Below are 20,642 nucleotides of genomic sequence, written 5' to 3'. Positions count from 1 at the left end.
GTGCCTTCCTCTAATTGCTACCACGAGAGAGGTTGTATAGGAACCAGAGAACAAACTTAATATTTCAAGAAAGAAAGTTCTTCCCCTCTGTCATCATATCTCTCAATAGTCATGTGTCCATTAGCACCGCTTCATTATTTTGCTCAACTTGTTTTCTTTAATTTCGTCTTGTAACTTGTAGTACTTTTCATGCCTTGCACTGTACTGCTGCCACAAAACAACACATTTCATAACACCTCAGTGATAAAAACATCTGATTCTCATTCTGACCTGTCAGACGATGCATTACACTGAGACCCTCTTCCCTCAGGCGAAAGTACAAGATTTCAACATGCTTTTGCGAGAACACAATTGGTTTCCTAACAAATAATGATTCTGGTGGAAAAACTCAGAGGGTCAAGCAGCATCTATGGGAAGGAAATGAATTATCAACATTCCAGTCAACAATCGTTTTCTACCAGAGTTGCTGCTCAACCTGCTGAGTTCTTCCAGCAGGTAACTTATTCCAATGGCCTCTTTTTTTTGGTACACCTGTACACCTGCTCATTAATGCAAATATCTAATCAGCCAATCATATGACAGCAACTCAATGCTTTAAAGCATGCAGACATAGTCAAGAGGTTCAGTTGTTGTTCAGACCAAACATCAGAATAGAAAAATATGATCTAAGTGACACTGACCATGGAATGAGTGTTAGTGTCAAACAGGGTGGTTGGAGTATCAATAAACTGCTGAACTCCTGGGATTGTCATGTACAACAGTCTCTAAAATTTACAGAAAATTATACAGAAAACAACAAGAACATCCAGTGAGCAGCAATTCTGTGGGCTAAAATGCCTTGCTAATGTGAGAGGTCTGGGGAGAATGTCCAGACTGGTTCAAACTGACAGGAAGGCAACAGTAACTCAAATAACCATACATTACAACAGTAGTGTGCAGAAGAACATCTCTGAATGCACAATACATCAAACCTTGAAGTGGATGGGCTACAGCAGTAGGCCATGAACACAAACTCAGTGAACATTTAATTAGGTACAGAAGGTATCTGATAAAGTGGCTCTTACTGTATTTTGATAGTAATTACACTCCTTTTCCTGTTGACATACCCTTCACATTTCCCCCAAATGACCGCCAAAGAAAACTACCAGGAAGCATGGCTGTGTAGCATTTAGAATAATGGTAATATAATGCCAGTGAACTGAGTTCAATTCCTGCCACAGTCTGTAAGGAGTCTGTACCTTCTCCCAATCAATGTGTGGATTCCCTCCCGGTGATGTGCTTTCCTCCCACATTCCAAATACTTCAAAATTCTAAAATGGTTCATGGAATAATTGGTCACATGGGTGTAATTGGGCAGCATTAGGCTGTTTGGGCTAAAGGTTCTGTTACCGTGATGTATCTCTTAAAAAGTTAAGGAAACAATCAAAAGTCCCACTAACTTAAATTGTTTGATTTTGGTCATACAAGTTTAGCTTTAAGAACTGTGTGTACCACCTCCAACTTCATCATGGGCACCAGCCTTTCCAGCATCCAGGATAACTTCAAGGAGTCAGCATCATCATTAAGGGCTCCCATTCCCCCAGGACATGCCCTCTACTCATTGCTACCAGGAGGGAGCAGGTACAGGAGCCTGAAGACACATGCACAAAGTTTCAGAAACAGTTATTTTTCCCTCTCTGCCATTGAATTTCTGAATGGAAAATGAACCCATGAACACTGCTCTCTTTTTGCACGACTTAGTTATTTGATTTTAAGATATATTCTTATTGTAATTTCGTGTTTTATGATATAGTTTTATGTACAGCTGGCGCAAAACAACAAATGACACAACAAAATGCCAGTGATATTAAACCTGCTTCTGATGTAGTGCAGTTTAAAAAGGAACGGAATAGTGGGTCAAATGGCCACATGGGTGTAATTGGGTGCCGCGGGCTTGTGGGGCCGGAGGGACCTGATACCGCGCTGTACCGCTAAATTATTGTTTTAAAGCCCCAAACAATCGATGCTGACACCGTGCTGGGGACGAGAGACCTCAAAACACATCGTGTACACCGCATATGTAGTTCAATGTGGAAATTGAACTTCAATCATTAACTGGAACTGACGCCAAACTGAAAAATATTGATGGCAGCCCATCTGTTACTCCCTCCCTCCTCGGCCCAGTGACAGCGGAGAAAAACTGCTCCACGTACAACACCGGAACCCTGCTTGCCCCGACAACACTGTTTTACCCTCTTATTCCCAGCGTACATCCTGCAATGATCTTGTTGCCAACCGTTACGAGAAATGTCCCAAAGATGCAAGATTTCGTCATTCGTCAGAACACAAAATGTAAAGGAAAACGGAATTGTTACTCCGGATCCGATACAGCATAATAAACACAATAAGCGTAAAAATAAAGCAGAGTATTAAAACATAAGTTTAGCCTATACACATTATTTTATGTATTGATGTACATACGGTATTTATGTGTTCATCAAGTGACGCTAAGGTATACAAGTATCAACCATACAGAAGGCGACTCTGACAGGAAATGATAAAGTAGGGGTGGTAAAGGTTGGAGGGCTGGGTGGAGGTGCTGATCTGCCTGACAGCTTGGGGGAAGTCTGGTGGTCCTGGCGTGGATGCATACTCACTTCCCGCAAGCCGTCATCCAGCAGCACCCTAGGTTAAAGGCCACTCTTGGGCCATTGGTACTTCGAGCGACAGAACAAGGCCCCAGTCTGTGGCATCGCAATCATAAACGCCTTCGTCTTGGCTGCTGCATGCTGTGCTGACGAGCTCAATTAGTCATCGCTGTGGCTGCCAGGCGATGTGAAGTGTTGCAGATGGGTGTACTGGAGCCTTTAATCAGCCTGACATACCGGAGATCTGAATCCCATCAACGTAACCGATCGACAGGTAATAATGAAAAGGACCACAAGCACGATGTTGAAGAAGGAACTTAATTGTAGGCGGAGCAAGGAGCCTGAGCAAGTTTTATTGCGACAGTGACTGAACTCAACTCCCAGGAGAACGTTAACCATCACAGGTAAAGCCCTTCCCAACTCTGAACATAACTATTGGGAGCGGTATCGCAGGATATCAGCATCCATCAAGGGCGCCCAACACCCAGGACATGCTCTCTTCTTGCTACTGAATCAGGAAAGAGGGACGGGAGCCTCAGAACCCACACCACCAGGTTGGTGAACGCCTATTATTCCCTCAACCATCAGGCTCTTGAACCAAAAGGAATAACTACACTCACTCCATCACTGAACTGTTTCCGCAACCTATGGACACACTTTCAAGGATTCTTCATCTCAAGTTCTCGATATTTATTTATTATTTATATTATTTTGTTGTGTTTGCGCATGGGTCGTTTCTCCGTCTTATGTGTGGGTTTTCAAAGAGTCTATGTTTCTTTGTATTTACTGAGAATGCCCACAAGAAAATGAATGGTGACATACGTACTTTGATGATAAATTTACTTTAAATTTGCACGGCTGTCTTCATTCTTGATGGAGAGGCAGGGGTTTAGTTACATAATACTTTTCAAATTAGAGTCACATGGCACAGAAATAGCCACTTCGGCCCAACATCTCCAATCTAATCTATTCCCGTTAAACCGAAATCCCGATTTTATAAAATTTCCAACGAAACGATCTCCAAAAGGATTTCCAGAAGGTGTGGTGGGTGGGTGTTCATGCCGATTATCACCATTTCACATAGGAAAAAAAAAACACACACGGCCTTCCTTGAATAATTAGTAGAAGCAAATAGTTGTTCACAGTCATAATTAAGTACTATGGGAATTATTACGACAGAGACTCAAATTCATCACGTCTTCGGAGCGTGAAATGCTCTCGGGCGGACCCGCATCCACCTGCTCTACAAATGGGCATCTCGGGACTGTGATAGTAGTTTGAGCACTCCGGAGATGAACAACTTGCAAAATCAACTCAGCCACTGCATATTGCACCCCCCCACCCCCGCTTAATTTTCCCAAACCGCAGACTGTCAGTTGCATCACTAGAAAACAATTAAACAGGCTTTTCGACCTACAATGCTGCATGAAACCAAATTAGTAATCAAATAACCAAGTAAACAAATCTCTTCTGTCCACACATTCATCCATTTTCCGCATATCCACGTGCCTATCCAACTCCACCGCGGGTGGTCCCAAGCCCGGCTGTGAAAGGAGGAAGTTTGTCCACGGGGCTAACAATCCCATCCTGTAAAAACCCAGAAACACCAACAGAAGTTCCAACTCCCTGGGAGAGGAAGGACCTTCGCTTCAAAAGGAAGCATGAAGTCGTGTGGTGAAAGCTGAAGTCCTTGGAAGCGACAGGGCCGATCAAACTTCTGGTCCTCTAGGAGCACCAGACTGGCCCAGGACGGATAACTCTGGCGAGCTGCTGTTGGCGGCCTGTGCACTCTGTAGGAGTGTTGGGGCTTAAGACCACGTGTCTATCTAAACGCCTCTTACAACTACCTAACGTGCATGCCTCTCCCACCAGCCCAGGCATCCCTCACTCTGTGTAAAAAGGCACTTTCCCCTCACTTCAAAGGTGCGTACTTTGATACTGGATATTTCAACCTGGGAAAAGGATACTTTGTCTCTGCGCTAACTATGCCTCTCAATCATATAAAGCTCAATCATACCCACCACACACCCCCCCCCCCCAGCGCCCCAGAGAAAACAGCCCAAGTTTGCCCACCTTCTCGTTAAGTGAGAGTTGTGCCTAAACGCAAAGGCTGAGAGCACATTATAAGTAATAACCCAAAATTGTTCCCCGTTGTGCTTAATTACTTGTGTAGACGTCTGCCGAAGTGCTTCGCTTCCATTTGCTGTTTTAGCATTACAGATGATGTTGGGTGTTGAGAGTGACAGGGAAAGGCTGCTTCAGCCGACTGGGTTTAGAACTGCTTGTTCCTTTACTGCATAAATCAATCTAGAACAGGCAGCCTTGCTAACTGGCTAGTGAAGTGTCGTTGAAAGCGCGTTATCCATGCTGATGCCCAACGTTCATCTTCATTCTTTATGGAGAACAGGGGCAAGGTTAAATAATTATATAACAGTACAGCGCAGAAACATGTCATTCGGCCCGTCTAGTCCGTATTTAGTCCCTTCGATTTATACCCGGACCATTGCCCTCCATCCCCCTCTCATGTGTGTACCGATCCAAATTTCTCTTAAATGCTTGAAATCGAACACATAGCCACCACTACCGCTGGCAGATCGTTCCACAGTGAAGTTCTCTTCAAGTTTCCTTAAGCATTTCACCTTTCACGTTTAACCCATGACCTCTAGTTCTAGTCTCACCCTGCCTCAGTGGGGGAAAACCTGCTTTTGCATTCACGCCCTCAATTTTGTACAACTCTATCAAGTCTTCACTCATTCTCCCATGTACATTCTAAATTAGAGTTACACGGCACAGGCACAGCTCCTTTGGCCCAGCTCCTCCAATCTAGGCTAATCCCGTTTCATCTCTGTTCCTCCAGGGGTTCCCAGCCTGGCGTTCACTGACCCCTCGGTTAATGCTGGGGGCCCGTGGCATTGAAAAGGTTAAGCAGCCCTGCATGTGCCTAAACACAAGAGATACTGCAAATCCAGGGAAACACAACAAAATGATGGAGGAACTCAGCAGGTCAGGCAGTAGAGGAATAAACAGCCGGCGTTTCGGGCCGAGACCCTTCATCAGGATTCACGTACCCCGTGTCTTTTAAATGATGGAATTTTACATGCCTCAGTCATTTCCTCAACCACTATCCTTCAAGTCTCCTAAATCTCTCCCCACTCGCAGTAAACATGCTCATATTCATGAGTGGGGGGGGGGGGTGCGGAGACTGCAATTCTTCCTTTCTGTACAAGTAATAATTTTATACACCTCAACAAGCTAGCTTGAAATGAAGGAGAATGAGAAACTATGAAGTCTTACCCCGTCCAGCCTCTCTTTTATAATCCAGCCCCTGGAGTCCTGGTTACATCCTCGTAAATCTTATCTACACTCTTTCCAGATTAATGGCACCTTTCCCCATAGCAGTCTGAACAAAACTAAGCACAATATTCCAAGTCCAGTCCAGTGTAACCAGCACCCGTGCAATTTAAATAAGAGACACGCTTTCTCAACTTGCTCTGCAATTTTAACACGAAATCCACAAATAAGTTTCCCCAAGCAAGTTAATATTTGCAAACGACCACAGTTTCTTTGATTCGAGTTGGAGATATATCTTATCGAAGATACGCCCCTTATAGCGAAGAGGGTCTGGTTTATACATCTAAGCACTTTCCAGCGGGTCATGCACATTATGGATCAATGGACTTACACGCGGAATACTTCGAGCACCATTCGGACAGCGAAGTTCCCTCTAAACCAGAGCCGGATTCAGTAAAAAAAAACTTCACTTATCTAAACGTTAAAGTTTGTTAGTGGATGTGCTTTATTGAATTTACTACAAAGTAACCCGTTTGTTTTTAGTTCTGCCCGTGATGTTTAATAAATTCCGTACTGGTGGGTTTTTTTTATATAATAACACGCTATGAAGGTGAAGTTAGGCTAATGGCTGGTTGTCAGCACGTGGGCGCCTTACCGGTTTCCCAGGAATTTCAAGTGCGGAGGTGTTGCGGGTTGAAATATGCACGTCCGTCCGCCAAGCTGGGTCAATTCCCGGGGTTCACCGGACGATTCTGTGGGCAGGCTGCGTCCCCCCGGTGTGAAGGCGGCGACGGCGGCGTATGTGCGAAGGACATTCCTCGGATCCGGTTCCCCCTCCGTATTATGGCTGGATTCTCCTCAAATCAGTTCATCTTGGGCGAGTGTTTCCCCCAGAGCGCGGATCCCTCTCTCTCTCTCGCACATACACTCAGGAGTCCTTGAATCAATAAGTGCTTGCATTGATCAATCCTGCAAAATCCATCCTCTTCCCCCCCTCCAAAAAAAAAGCCGCCACGCACAGGAGAAAAAGAAGCAATTCAGATCCCTCGTTTGAGTCTCCTCATCTTGAGGAAGCCGGGCGGTTTTAGCCCGTCTCCTGGATTCGCGAATGCACAGATCAGCTGCTGCCGGCGCAGTTCCAGTTGATTGACAAGCCTTTTCTTAGCTACGAGCCAGGGTAGACCGCAGGAAGCAACCCGAACCTTGCAACTGACTGACGCTTTTTGGGGGGGGGGAAACTGTCGCTCGACTCCGTCCTGATGCTGAAATTCTCCAAAAGAGGCGTCCAAGATCCAAGCTGCTTCTCTCCTGTTAACCACTGGAGTCTACAGAGCTCACAGATACTCCCCACTATTTCTGCGCAAAAAAACACTGTGGCAAGCTGGAAGCGAGAGCGTCCTAAACTCGCGCTCTTGTCATTTGCAGTTAAGAGCGCAGGGCTCTTAGGATGGTACAGCATCCCCCCACTAACATACTTTTACAATTTCTCCCTATACCCCACCCCCTCACGCTCCCCATCGAATCACACCCAGAAACCCGACGAACAACCACCAGATGTTTTTAATAATGGATATTTTTAATAAATAATCGTGCATTATACAACACTTTCGGCTCCCTGTGCGATCCCCCAACAATATTCCCCACGCCGTTACTGCCGCCTAGTGGGATTAGCGTAGGACTGGGTCGGCTTCGTATCGTGTAAATTGCACCAACGCTTCTAGCAGGTCGTACTTGGACAACAGGATCTTCAAATACTCTATATATGAAAATTATATTGATGGACGAGGTCCTCAGCAATCGACTTTTTCAGACCCCCTACATTAAGCCGCTCCACATGATCTTCTTCTGTAATCACCGGGAAAGTAGCCCCGTTCAACTTTCTCACGTGAAGCGATAACAAGTCTCCTAAATCGAGAAAATTAATGAGCGCCGCGTGAAATTAAATGACACCCAGGAGGCGTTAATTTGCAAAGCGCCCGGAGTGGCTGAGTTCAAATTAAGTCGTTTCGGGAAGAGATTGGAATTGTGCTTTGAAGTTTTTTTTTGTTTTGAAGGGAGTCAGTCGTTGGTGCTACCGCATCTGCAGGACATGACAAGGCAGTTGGTAATAGTAATTAATACTCAGTCACTATAGAGACTTAACAATCAACGGGCTTGCCCTTTTTTCGCAGTTGGCGAAAACGCACATCGTAGACAGGAAGCGGTCGTCAAGGCCAGAAATTACACTCCGCGGCCACTTCATTAGGTACACCTGTACGTTAACACAAACATCTAATCAGCCAATCATGTAGTGGCTATTCATTGCGGAATATCTGTAGGAAGACACGGTCGAGAGATTTGGTTGTTGTCTAGATCAAACATCAAAATTGGGGGGACTGATTTAACTGACTTCTACCGTGTTAGTACTAGACGGGGTGGTTTGATTATCTCAGAAACTCTGGATCCCCTTGGGATTTTCATGCACAACACAGTTCACAGAGAATGGCGCAAACATTTTTTTTTTAAAAAATCCAGTGAGCAGCAGTTCTGTGGGTGAAAACGACTTGTTAATGAGAGAGGCCAGAGGAGAATGGCCGCTCTGGTTCCAGCTGATAGGAAGGCGACAGTAACTCACGATATAACAGTGGAGTGCAGAGGTACATTTCTGAACGTATAAGGCGTGGAACGTTGACGTGGACGGGCTACTGCAGCAGAAGACCACAAGCAAACACTCAGTACCTAATTAAGTGGCCTCCGAGTGTATTTTCGCTTTACGAATCCCAAAGCTGGAGGGCTTATTGAGGAAGATCTGCAGAGGAAAACTGCTTTGATGTACTCTTCACTTTGTGTTGACTTACTAATATTCGGCCAGTTCCCTCCGCGAGCTCCCCTGGTTCCTCTAGCGTGAGTGCGCACATCGTATGAACCCCATGTCAATACGCAAGCTCCTCATCCCTTTCGGGTCAGGGAAGAAATCCCTCAGTGAAGAAGTATACTCAGTGGCCACATAGCGGAACAACTTTTATCAGACGAGTCTTTGAAGTCATTCACGGTTTCATAATCACCAACACTAATTCTTCTTCTCGGGACCTTAGCTCCCAGTGGGGCTAAGACCACTGGTGACCTCGCGCTTCCATCGTCCGAAGTCGATGGTAAGGTTGGAGTTCATCAATGTTGCTGTAATCCATTGTATGCACTGTACAGGGGATTGACATGCGCGGCTTCATCAGAGCCCTGTTCGCCGGCCTTACCCGTTTCCACCCCTCACCACCGAGAGGTAGGAATGGACATTGCGAGGTCACCAATACTAATGTTATTTTTTTAACCTAGATTTTTTTTTCAGTTGAGCTCAATTTGAATTTCAAAGCTGACACGGTGGAACAGGAATGCATATTTCTAGATTATTAATTTTGGTATTTGAACTGTTTGTCCAGCAACACAACCACAGGTTGATCAAATACCTTCACTGAATTGTTTGTACTGATGCATTAGCTGAATTCAGTTCACTCACTAATAAATCACTGCCAAAATCTTAGAAATGCATTTTTTGCTTAACTTTTTTTTTGTTCCTTGCTAATATCAACTTTAAAATGTATGTGTAATTATACATTTCTTTTGAAGTAAAGCACAATGACAAAACCTTCCTTCATTTTTGCCTTTACTTAATCTAATTTCCAGGAACATTGAAACTTGACTTCTAAATAATGAAAATGGAATAAGTTTCCAGCTCATTGTGACTTTGAATCTTGCTGGCAATATGTAATTAAATTTCATTCATAGGGGCCCTTGCATATTTGGGAGGTGAACACTGATTTTCATTATTGCTTTGTGCACTATTTTGAGCAAATTTCAATGCAGTTGTGGTCAGCTCAGTAATTCATTAATTAGAAAAATAAAGATCACTCAAAGATGTTTTCAGACTTTAACGTTCCCTGGAAATAACATCATCTGCATATACCTCTCCATAGATGCTGCCGGTGTCCCTGAAATAATGCCAACTGCATATTCTTCCCCATAGATGCTGCCTGACCTGCTGAGTTTTTGCAACATTTTGTGTGTGCAGAAATAAATGAGTCTGGTCATATTCATAGCTTCAATGTTACAGGCAGCATTCTGGGATGTACAACTAACATCAGACACCACGGAGGAAGGAAATGGAGTGTACACATGAAAGCTGCTTGAGGTATGAAGAGTAGGGAAGACAATGTTCAAAATAAATTTATTGTCGAAGTGCATAAATATCACCTTGAGATTAATTTTCTTGCGGGCATTCACAATAGAAGCTAGCCAGAGTTGTAGTGGCATCTGTACTTGACACTGAGGTGAGTAGCCCCTGGTTCAAATCCCGCCAGCTCATTCGATCTGTGCTGGGACGAGTGTCGAGCTGGCAACTCAGCCTCAGGTAAAAAACAACGCTAAAGTAATGGCAAGGTTGCTACCCAGTGCACCATAAGGTGTGGAAAGGAAAAACAACAGTTTACACTAAAACAAAGAAATACAACAGAATCAATGAAAAACTAAACACAAAGACTGACTAACAACCAATGTGCAAAAGAAGACAAACCATGCAAATACAAAATAGACAAATAAATAAATACTACTGAGAACATGTCATAGAGTCCATGAAAACGAGTGCAGAGGCTCTGGAATCTATTTTAAGTTGAGGTGAGTGAAGATAAAGTTCAATGTAAATTTACTCACAAGGTACATATACGTCACCCTGAGGTTCATTGTCTTGTGGGCATTCTTATCTAACCCAGTTCAGGAGTCGAATGATTGAAGAGTAATAGCTATTCCTGAAACTGGTGGTGTGGGACCTCTTTTCTGATGGCAGCAGCAAGAAGAGAAAATGGCCTGAATGGTGAGGGTCCTTGATGATGGACGCTGCTTTCTTATGGCAGTGCTCCTTGCAGGTGAGCTCAGTGGTGGGTAGAGCTATGCCAAATGAGAGTCATGCCAGCAATTAAATGTTCAATGCATATTTGATGTGAGTACTGCCATTTTGGTGCCCACTGATCCAGTCAGTGCTTCTCTTCAATACACACCGCTGGATATACACTCGGGAGGAGAAAAGTATTCCCGCCAGTGTTGTTTCAAAGACTCATTATTGATTCCCTTAGTGTTAGTGTTTTCCGGCTCTTATCCTAATCATGAAAATTTATATGGTGTAGTCTGAGATTCCAAACAGCATTTTGTTGAGTTTCAGGCTTTTGTACAGACCAATTAACATGGGCATTCACTGGCATGAGAAGGCATTTATTTGAGAAGGTCATTTAAAGCAACACAGACTAACTTTACCTAGGCAAGTATGTTGAAATATCATTCTCACTGACCTACCTCTTTCCTGCTGTATACAGAAAATACTTCAAAATATATGTGATATACACTCATTGGCCAATCTTTTAGGTACATCCTGTACCTAATAAAGTGGCCACTGGGTGTATGTTCATGGTCTTCTGCTGCTGTAGCTCATTCACTTCAATGTTCGATGTGTTGTTCATTCAAAGATGCTCTTCTGCACACTGCTGTTCTCTCACGTGGTTATTCAAGTTACTGTCACCTCCTGTCAGCTTGAACCATTCTGGCCATTCTCCTCTGACCTTTCTCATTAATATGGCATATTTGACCACGGAACTGCCATTCATTGGGTGGCTCTTCCTGCTTTTTTGCACAATTTTCTGCAAACTCGAGAGAGTTGTATGTGAAAATCACAGGAGATAGCAGATTTCTTCAAACCACTCCACCTGGCACACACAATCAGAGGAGGAGGTCCAGACTGGTTTAAGCTGATAGGAAGCTACTAGTAACTCAAATTACCACATGTTACAACAGTGATGTGCAGAAGTGTGTCTCTGAATGCAAAACACACTGAACCTTGAAGTGGATGGGCTATAGCAGCAGAAGACCATGAACATATAATGCATTCAATGGCCACTTTATTAGCTACAGGTGGTACCTAAAGAGAATTTATGCAAAAAAACTATACATAGACATGTTTTTGATATAGCTTGAATTATATTTTTCAGTCTCATGGAAGGCTAGGATTGAGACCTGGCTGAGTGGTGCCATAACAACAACCTTTTACTCAATGTCAGCAAGACCAAGGAGCTGATTATTGCCTTCAGGAGAAGAAAACCAGAGGTCCATGATCCAGTCTTTATTGGAGGATCAGAGGTGGAGATGGTCAGCAACTTCAAATTCCTGTGTTCTTATTTCAAAAGACTTGTCCTGTCCCCAGCACTTTCTTCAATTGCGAAGAAAGCACGACAGCACCTCTACTTCCTTAGGAGTTTACAAAGATTCTGCATGGCATCTAAAACTTAGACAAACTCTTATAGATGTGTAGTGGAGAGTATAATGACTGGCTGCATCACAGTCTGGAATGGAAACACCAATGTCCTTGAACAGAAATCTTACAAGTAGTGGATATGGTCCAGTCCATCATAGGTAAAGCTCTCCCCTCCACTGAGAACATCTACATGAAACGCTCTAGCAGGAAAGCAGCATCCACCATCAGGGACCCCCACCACCTAGGCCATGCTCTCTTCTCACTGCTGCCATCAGTAAGAAGGTACATGAGCCTCAGGACTCACACCACCAGGTTCAGGAACAGCTATTACCCTCAACCATCAGGCTCTTGATCTAAAGGGTATACCTTCACTCAACTTCACTTACCCCATCATTGAAATGTTCCTACAACCTATGAACTCACTTTCAAAGACTCATCAATTCATGTTCTTGATATTAATTGCTTATTTATTGGTAGTCGTAGTATTATTATTTCTTTTTTGTATTTGCACTTTGTTGTCTTTTGCACACTGGTTGAACACCCAAGATGGTGCAGTCTTTAATTAATACTGTTATGGTTATTATTCTATGGATTTATTGAGTATTCCCACAAGAAAATGAATTGTAGGGTTGTATATGGTGACTTAGATGTACTGTAATACTATGAGATCATGTTCTGTCTTATATCTTTGTCAATTGCCCTTCCATTTTTCAAGGCTACAATTTATTATCACCATGGTCTGCATGGTGAAAATGGCTTTCTCCTCTTGTCACTATGTCGTAACTGAAAAATATTATGTATTTCACAGCTGAATGATCTAAATTTTATTTAGTTATATAACTGGCTTCACAGCAGCTTGGAAGAAACATCATTGTTGACAATTTGTGACTTATTTTCTATTATATCCACAAACAAAATCAAGTTATACAGAAACAGCCAAAGTGAATATGGAGTCATTTACTTTACTTGTCAATAAAGAGGATGAAATCAATTTATTAGCACTTTTTATGACAATGTAGTTTTGTGAGCTACTTAACGTTTATTCCTGGCCAGCTGGGTGCCTGGAATGCGCTGCTTGGGGAGGTGGTAGGCAGGAACATTAGGGATTTTTAAAAGACAGTTAAATATGAACATGAATGTGCAGAAAATAGAAAGATCTATACATTGTGTAGACATATTTAATGGTATGTTTTGATACACAGAACATATTTATTTATTTAGAGAAACAGCACAATAACATGCCTTTTTGGCCCAATGAGCCTGCTTCATCCTGTTACACCCATATGACTATCAACCTTCTAACCAGTACGTCTTTGGAATGTGGGAGTAAATCGTAGCGCATGGAGAAATCCACGCCGTTCTTACAGGCAGTGATAGGAAATGAACTTGGGTCACGAAAGCTGTAATAACGTTATGCTAATGTGCACCCTCAAGTGACAAATAAAGCTAATTTTTAATCTCTGTGTGGTCTTTGAACCATGAAATAACTTTTGCTTTAACCTCCAGATTTCTAGACCACCATGACTAGCCACCCAACTTAATACACTTGAGTGCATCTAAAGCAAGAAGGAATTTGCAGGAGGAACTCAATGGATTGGCAAGGTAAGGGTGGGGGAAGAGCAGACATTTCAATGTTTTTCATCAATACCATGCAGAGGTTGAAGAGGGAAGATTGCCAATTTAAAGAGGAGAGAGGTAGTGGTGAGTAGAGGATTAGCAGTCCAAGCAGGATGGGGTGGAGGGGAAGGATGATAGGTCGATGGAGCCAGAAGTGGAGAGAGGAGGTGAAGACGGAAACAGGCAAGAGGGTGATTATCAGGAACAGAGTGGCCTCCAGTGGTAGAATTTGATGGGTGATAGTGGAACTGTTATGATGAAGGGTATGTGCTAAAAGATGGGGGAAGGAAGTACAGGTGGCTGATGTGTGTTAGTCATGGATGCATGGAACCAGGGGGGGAGAAGGGACCAAAATGACTGACGGGGTTTGGAAATTTTTTTAGGAGTTAGGACAAAAATGGCAGGACTGGATGTGATTCAGAAGAACAGGGTGAAGGTAAGGAAACACAAGATGTACATTGCAAATTTCAATGTTCATACTAATTGGCAAGGGTCCATCGTTACGGACCTTCATTGAGGACTTTCACCATACAGCACATACCTCTTCTCATTACCACAATCAGTGAAGAAGTACAGGAGCCTGATGACACACAATCAACATTTTGGGAACAGCTTCTTCTCTTCCACCTACAGATTTCTGAATGATCGATGAACGCTACCTTACTATTTTCTTATCATTCTGTGCTATGTTTTAAAATATATATTTCCTATTGTTTTACAGTAATCTTAGATGTATTGGGCTGCACTGCTGTTGTAAACAAACCAATTTCATATTAGGTCTATTTTAAATTTTTTCCTTAATATAAAACTACACTCTCCATTTTTTTGATTCTCATTTCCTGGGAGAAAAAACAACCATGTGCATTACCCTATCTATGCCCCTCATGATTTTATACACCCCTTCTGTCTTCTATGCTCTAAGGAATAAAGTTATAGCCTGCCCATCCTTTCCCTATATCTCAGATCCTCGAGTCCTGGCAAAATTCTCATAAATCTTCTTTGCACTCTTCTTTGTTCTCCAGCCCTTTATCTTTCCTAACTACCTGGCTTCAACTGTAACCTCTTAGCTAATCCCCTTCCCCTCCCCCCTGAGCTGAACCCCCAAACCTGGAGGACTGGTGGACCACGCTTAGTCTGGCCTTTACCTTTTAACCTGTTTGCCACGGGTGACCCTATCAAGAGCAAAAGCACAAGGCCCTGACTCTAGCCAATATAGCTCTATGGATCATTAAAGCATGCAAGTCTCCAAACCCTATGACAAGGTTGTGGTCACCTTTAATGCAGATGGTGAAATATCATATTCAAAATGCTGGAAGAACTCAGCAGGCCAGGCAGCATCTATGGAAAAAAGTACAGTTGACATTTCAGGCCGAGGCCCTTCAGCAGGACCTTCACTGCATATTCCAGACAATACATTTGTACTTTGTTCATTGACCATTGATAGTTTAGAGTCATAGAGCAGTATAGCACAGAAACAGGTTGTTCAGCCCATCTAGTCCATGCTGACCTATTATTACGCCTAGTCCCATCAACCTGCACACAGACCATAGCTCTCCATTCTCCTCCCATCCACATATCCATCCAAATTTCTCAATTTATAGTCGGTGTCATCTTGGGTACTAACCTACAAAGTACCCAGGACATCTTCAAGGAGCGGTGTCTCAGGTCCATTATTAAGGACCTCCAGCACCCAGGGCATGCCCTTTCCTCACTGTTACCATCAGGTAGGAGGTACAGAAGCCTGAAGGCACACACTCAGCGATTCAGAAACAGCTTCTTCTCCTCTGCCATCCAATCCCTAAATGGGCTTTGAATCCATGAACACTACCTCACTTTTTAAATATATATTGTTTCTGTTTTTTGCACAATTTTTATCTATTCAATATACATATACTGTGATTTATTTATTTATTTTCTTCTTCGTCTATATTATGTATTGCATTGAACTGCTGCTGCTAAGTTAACACATTTCATGTCACATGCCAGTGATAATAAACCTAAGTCTGATTCTAAACGTTGAAATTGAACCCACATCCACCACTTCCACTAGCAGCTTATTCAACACTCTCACCACTCTCTGAATGAAGAAGACCCCGTTCATTTTCCCCTTAAGTATATCACTTTTCACCCTTAACGCATGACCTCTAGTTCTAGTCTCACCCATCCTCAGTGGAAAAAACCTACGTGCATTTACCCTATCTATACCCTTCATAACTTTTTCTATGTTTGTATATCATAATGTTTGATTCCATTTTATCTACATCAAGTGAATGTGGGTTCAAGCCTCGGGTATCTAACTTCTTTTAAAATCAACAACAGAAAAACCAACAGAACCATACCACAGTTTGTGAAAGTGAGAAGGTTACAGGAAGAGATACAAATTTTTATTGTCTGTGACCAATATTACAGAAGATCAGTTCACTTATTTAAGAGATTTCTTGGTTTAAATTGTTTTCTCTTAGCAATGGATCACAGTCCAGTGCTCATCATGTTTGATGTGGAGGTTTAGTGATATTCTTTGAAGAGGGGAGAAAGTATTGTTTATTATAAGGATGCATTCAATTTTATTCTTCAGGAGGTCGACATAGATTTGATCGTGTTACGTGAACTGCAGTATTGTTGTTATTCTTCAATAAAATGTTCTGGAAATATTCACCATTTCAAATATGCTCTTTTCTGATGGTTTTTTTGTGTAAAATGACAGAAATTATTGTTACTTTTAAATTCAAATATTTTGATTTCATATTTTCATAGGATTCATTAACAGGTATCCTTGTCAAAATGCCTGAACAGCAAATGAAAGAAATCTCCTTCTTAAATTATGTAACTTTGTTCTTCAAAATAATTAGATGTCTTTTTGACTTTATGCCAGCTGGACATAGTATCATTTTGGTCAGGTTTTATATCCACTGCAAAAGTATCAGTGATGTAGGCTTGGTCTAGCAAGGGACACTGCTAAATTTAATCAACATTATTATTAATTTTGTTGATGTTATGGTCATTATTATTTGACTTTTCATGTAGCTCAAATGCTTTCATCTGTGCATGCATTAAGAGAAGGCAGAACTTCAGCAGGACAAGTGAAGGAGAGGACAAAATGTCAATGGAGACAGGAGTGGAGTGATAGAGGAAGAAGGAGAAGAAATGAGAAGGAAGATCGAGGAGGAAGATGAATCAGCACAATGAAATGATTGACCAGATTGATAGGCCAATGGCCTACTTCTGCTCCTATGTCTTATGGACTTATGAAGAATAGAAGGCTTGTGAAAGAAGAGATAGTTCAAGTTCAAGTTTATTGTCACTCAACCGTACACATGTATACAATTAAACAAAATAATATTCCTTTGGAACCAAGCTGAAAAACAGAGTGCATGTATCACATACAGCACATAAAATAATTGTAATGCCCTGGTTAAGATTTATACTACTATGCTGTGAGGTAGTTGATTTCAGCAGTTTTCTGTAAAAGCAGTGTGTCCTGCTGGCAAGAGTGGTTTGGCTCCAGCTAAAGAAAAGCTGCCATGTTGTCTAACTTATGAATGCTGTGTCAGCCAGTCAGGAGTGGGATGCAATGGGATATTCTCAAGAGCTGGGTGGGACGAATTTTCTGAAGGGCAGTAGTCTGGCTTGGAGCCTTTTGGGAGGAGATGCGGAGGGAAGAATAACAGATAAAATGCTTGTAAGATCCCATCTGAAGGGTTGAACCTATTGCAAGGAGCGCTTTGTGAGCTAGAGAATTCCAAGAAGGGAAGTTTTATGTGTGGTTGGTGATGAGAATTCAGCGCCATGAATAAAGTGATACACCCAGCTACTGCAGCGATGAGCTCCAACGTTTATGTGCACATTTAGACTGGTCCAGCTGATGTGGGTCCTTTTATCTTTCTTTTTCTTTCTCTGTTAATTGTTTGATAAAGTTGGGAATTGGTAAATATGCTTTCGTTACAATTTTATGCGACCTGTCATTTCTGGGCTATTGATAATTGTGTTTGGACAGTATTTACAGAGCATTCACTGAAATCAAGTTTCCTTTTATCAGAAAGTCCCAATGTTCCTGTTTGGTTGAACCCCAAATCACACTGACCCTATATGTGTATTGCTTATGAAAGGTGTCCTTCTCACTGCTGGGTCACACGGCTGTTAGCAGAGTCAGCTAGCGAGCCAAGTCAGTGCACGAGCTCAGTGAGAGGGTTACATAATATTAACAGATAATGATAAACTATTCCATAGATGTACAAAATAGCATCGTGGTTAGCACAGCAGCTTACAGTTCCAGCAACCTGGGGTTAGTTCCTGCCACTGTCTGTAAGGAGTTGGCACGTTTTCCTCATCACCGTGTGGGTTTCCTCTGAGCGCTTCCGTTTCCTCCCATAGCCCAAAGGTGTACGACTGTTGTGGCACTCTAGGTAACATAGCTGCCTTCACGGATTCAGTGCCATCTGTGTGGAGTTCGGACATTCTCTCTGTGACAGTGTGAGTTTCCCCTGGGTGCTCCAGTTTCATCCAAAAACTTGCTGATCAGTTGGTTAATTAATTAATTTATTTTATTTATTGAGATACAGCTCGGAATAGGTCCTTCTGCTTCTTTGAGCAACACGGCCCTGATCTAATCCTTTTTACAATTTACAATGATCAATTAACCTACTGACCACTACATCTTTAGACTGTGGGAGGAAACCAAAGCAATCATGGGGAGAACATACGAGGGGTGATTGATATGTTCATGGCCTAAGGTGGAAGGAGTCCATTTTAGAAAACCTGGTACAATTATTTTTCAACATAGTCCACTCCTACATTTACACACACAGTCCAGCGGTCATGGAGCATATGGATCTTGGACCTCTAGAAAGTGTCCACAGCAGGGGTGATTGATAAGTTGGTGGCCTAAGGTAGAAGGGGATGAGTTATACAGCTCTTGTTACATGGACATGCAGGTCAACTCTTTGAGTGATTATGCAGAAAGTTTGAAGTTAATAACTCATCTCCTTCTACCTTAGGCCACAAGCTTATCAATTAGCCCTCGTACAAATACCTTGCAGGAGGTAGCTGGAATTGAACTTGGATCAGCTGTACTGTAAAGCATTCTGCTAACCACTATGCTACCATACCTCCTTAATTGACCTTGGTGTAGATGACTGGTGGGAGAGCCATCAAGATATTGCCATTGTTGATGGTGACCTTGCACTGTATCTAAGGTTATTTGCAGAAAGGAAAGGTATGGTTAGCAAGCATCCTTCCCTGAAGAACATCAGTGAACCAGTCAGATTCTTAGAATGGCCTGGTGACATAATGGACACAATTTCTTTCTATTCTTGATCTTTAGCCAAGTCATTTTAAATTCATCTGTTGCCTTTGAATTCATGTTCTCCAACGCATTAGAGGATATGAGCTATAAGGCGAGTTTGGACAAATTTAAATGAATTTCTATGGAGCATCAGATGCTGAGAAGGGAGGGAGTTGTCTGAAGTTCATAAAATTCTTAGAGGCAGAGATAGGGTAGATGGTAAGAATCTTTATCCCAGGGTAGAAATGCCAAATGCTAGATAACATACATTTAAACTGTGCGGGGGAAGTTCAAAAGAAATATTGTTTTACGTAAGGTGGTCAGGTGGCTAGAATGCGCTGCTAAGTGTTGTGGTGGAGGCAAGTATGATCGTGGTCTTTAAGCGGCTTTCAGGTCGGTGTATGAATATGGAGAGAATGGGGGGATATGTTTCATGTCCAGGCAGAAGGGATTAAGTGTCATTATTTAGCAGATACATTAGAGGCATTTAAGAAATTTTTAGATAGGCACATAGATAGGTAAAATAAAGGGCTGTGTAGAGAATGTAGGGTTAGATTTATCTTAGAGTAGGTTAAAAGGTTGGCACAATATTATGGGCCTAAGGGCCTGTACTGTGCTGTAATTTTCTATGATCTATGTTCTATCTTCATTACTTTGGTGCAATATCATAGACTAAACAGCCTTGTCCTGTGCTGTACTGTTCTATGCTCCATATTCTACTAGCCCAGGCCTTTAGATCTGACCTCATTCCACAAACCCACACCACTGTTCTCTGACTGCATTCTACTTATATTTTTGCATTGAGCTGAATCTTTTGAGCAATACTTCCATAAAACATATTTTATAATGATAAGAGCCAACTTTTTTGACAGTTACAAGCCAATCCTTCCCACCACAGACACCTTGTTAGAGGAAGCAGTTCTGCTGCAAAACCACAAGTTGCCTTATGCTCTCATTTAACAGCAAATCTAAATGACGTCTAACTGTAACTAAAATACACTGGGCTATGATTAAACTTTTCCTTTCTCTTGTAAAATTATTGTGATTGGCACTATTGACTTCCTCTTAAGTAGTCACCAGGGGGAATAATATGTCTATGAATCACTGTTACTTCAGAGACCGAAAATTATCTAGAGCAAATTCCAAGCGTTTTTACTACAGAATATCTTTTTTTAAACATTAAAATAAAAGGTCTGATATACAGTGGCAGTCTTAAACACGAATTACAGGTCAGAAAACAATGATACAACGCTGTATAAAATAGTAATTCAAATGATATTATTTTTAGATTTCCAGTGTTGGAATGGAAAAGAAGCCAAGGTTCAAGTCAGGGGGAGTTTATTGTCTTGTGCACAGGTATGGTGAGTTTCTAGATACAATGATAAACTCACTTGCAGCAGCTTATGTGTGCCACGTTAGCACAGTGGTTAGTGTAATGCTATTACACCTCAGACCATTTTAGAGTTTGGAGTTCAATTCCAGCAATATCTGTAAGGAATCTCTGTACATCCTCCCTGTAGAATACATGGGTTTCCCAAGGTTCTCGGGTTTCCTCCAA

At 42.2% G+C, this 20,642-nt stretch overlaps 1 protein-coding gene across 2 annotated transcripts in view; it reads right to left on the bottom strand.

The window, feature by feature from the left end:
* The window catches only part of il1rapl2 (interleukin 1 receptor accessory protein-like 2), a 1,249,784-nt gene extending 1,242,556 nt beyond the window's left edge, over positions 1–7,228 (bottom strand). For both annotated transcript variants that reach the window (XM_073057804.1, XM_073057805.1), the window contains exon 1: positions 6,574–7,228. The gene's annotated coding sequence lies outside the window, so the exon portion shown is untranslated. The remainder of the gene's footprint in view (positions 1–6,573) is intronic.
* Positions 7,229–20,642: the final 13,414 nt, after the last annotated feature.

Source organism: Hemitrygon akajei, chromosome 10 (assembly GCF_048418815.1).
Source record: "Hemitrygon akajei chromosome 10, sHemAka1.3, whole genome shotgun sequence".
Lineage (NCBI taxonomy): Eukaryota > Metazoa > Chordata > Chondrichthyes > Myliobatiformes > Dasyatidae > Hemitrygon > Hemitrygon akajei.
Note: the sequence above shows the minus strand (reverse complement) of the source record. Positions and strands in the feature narration are given on the sequence as shown.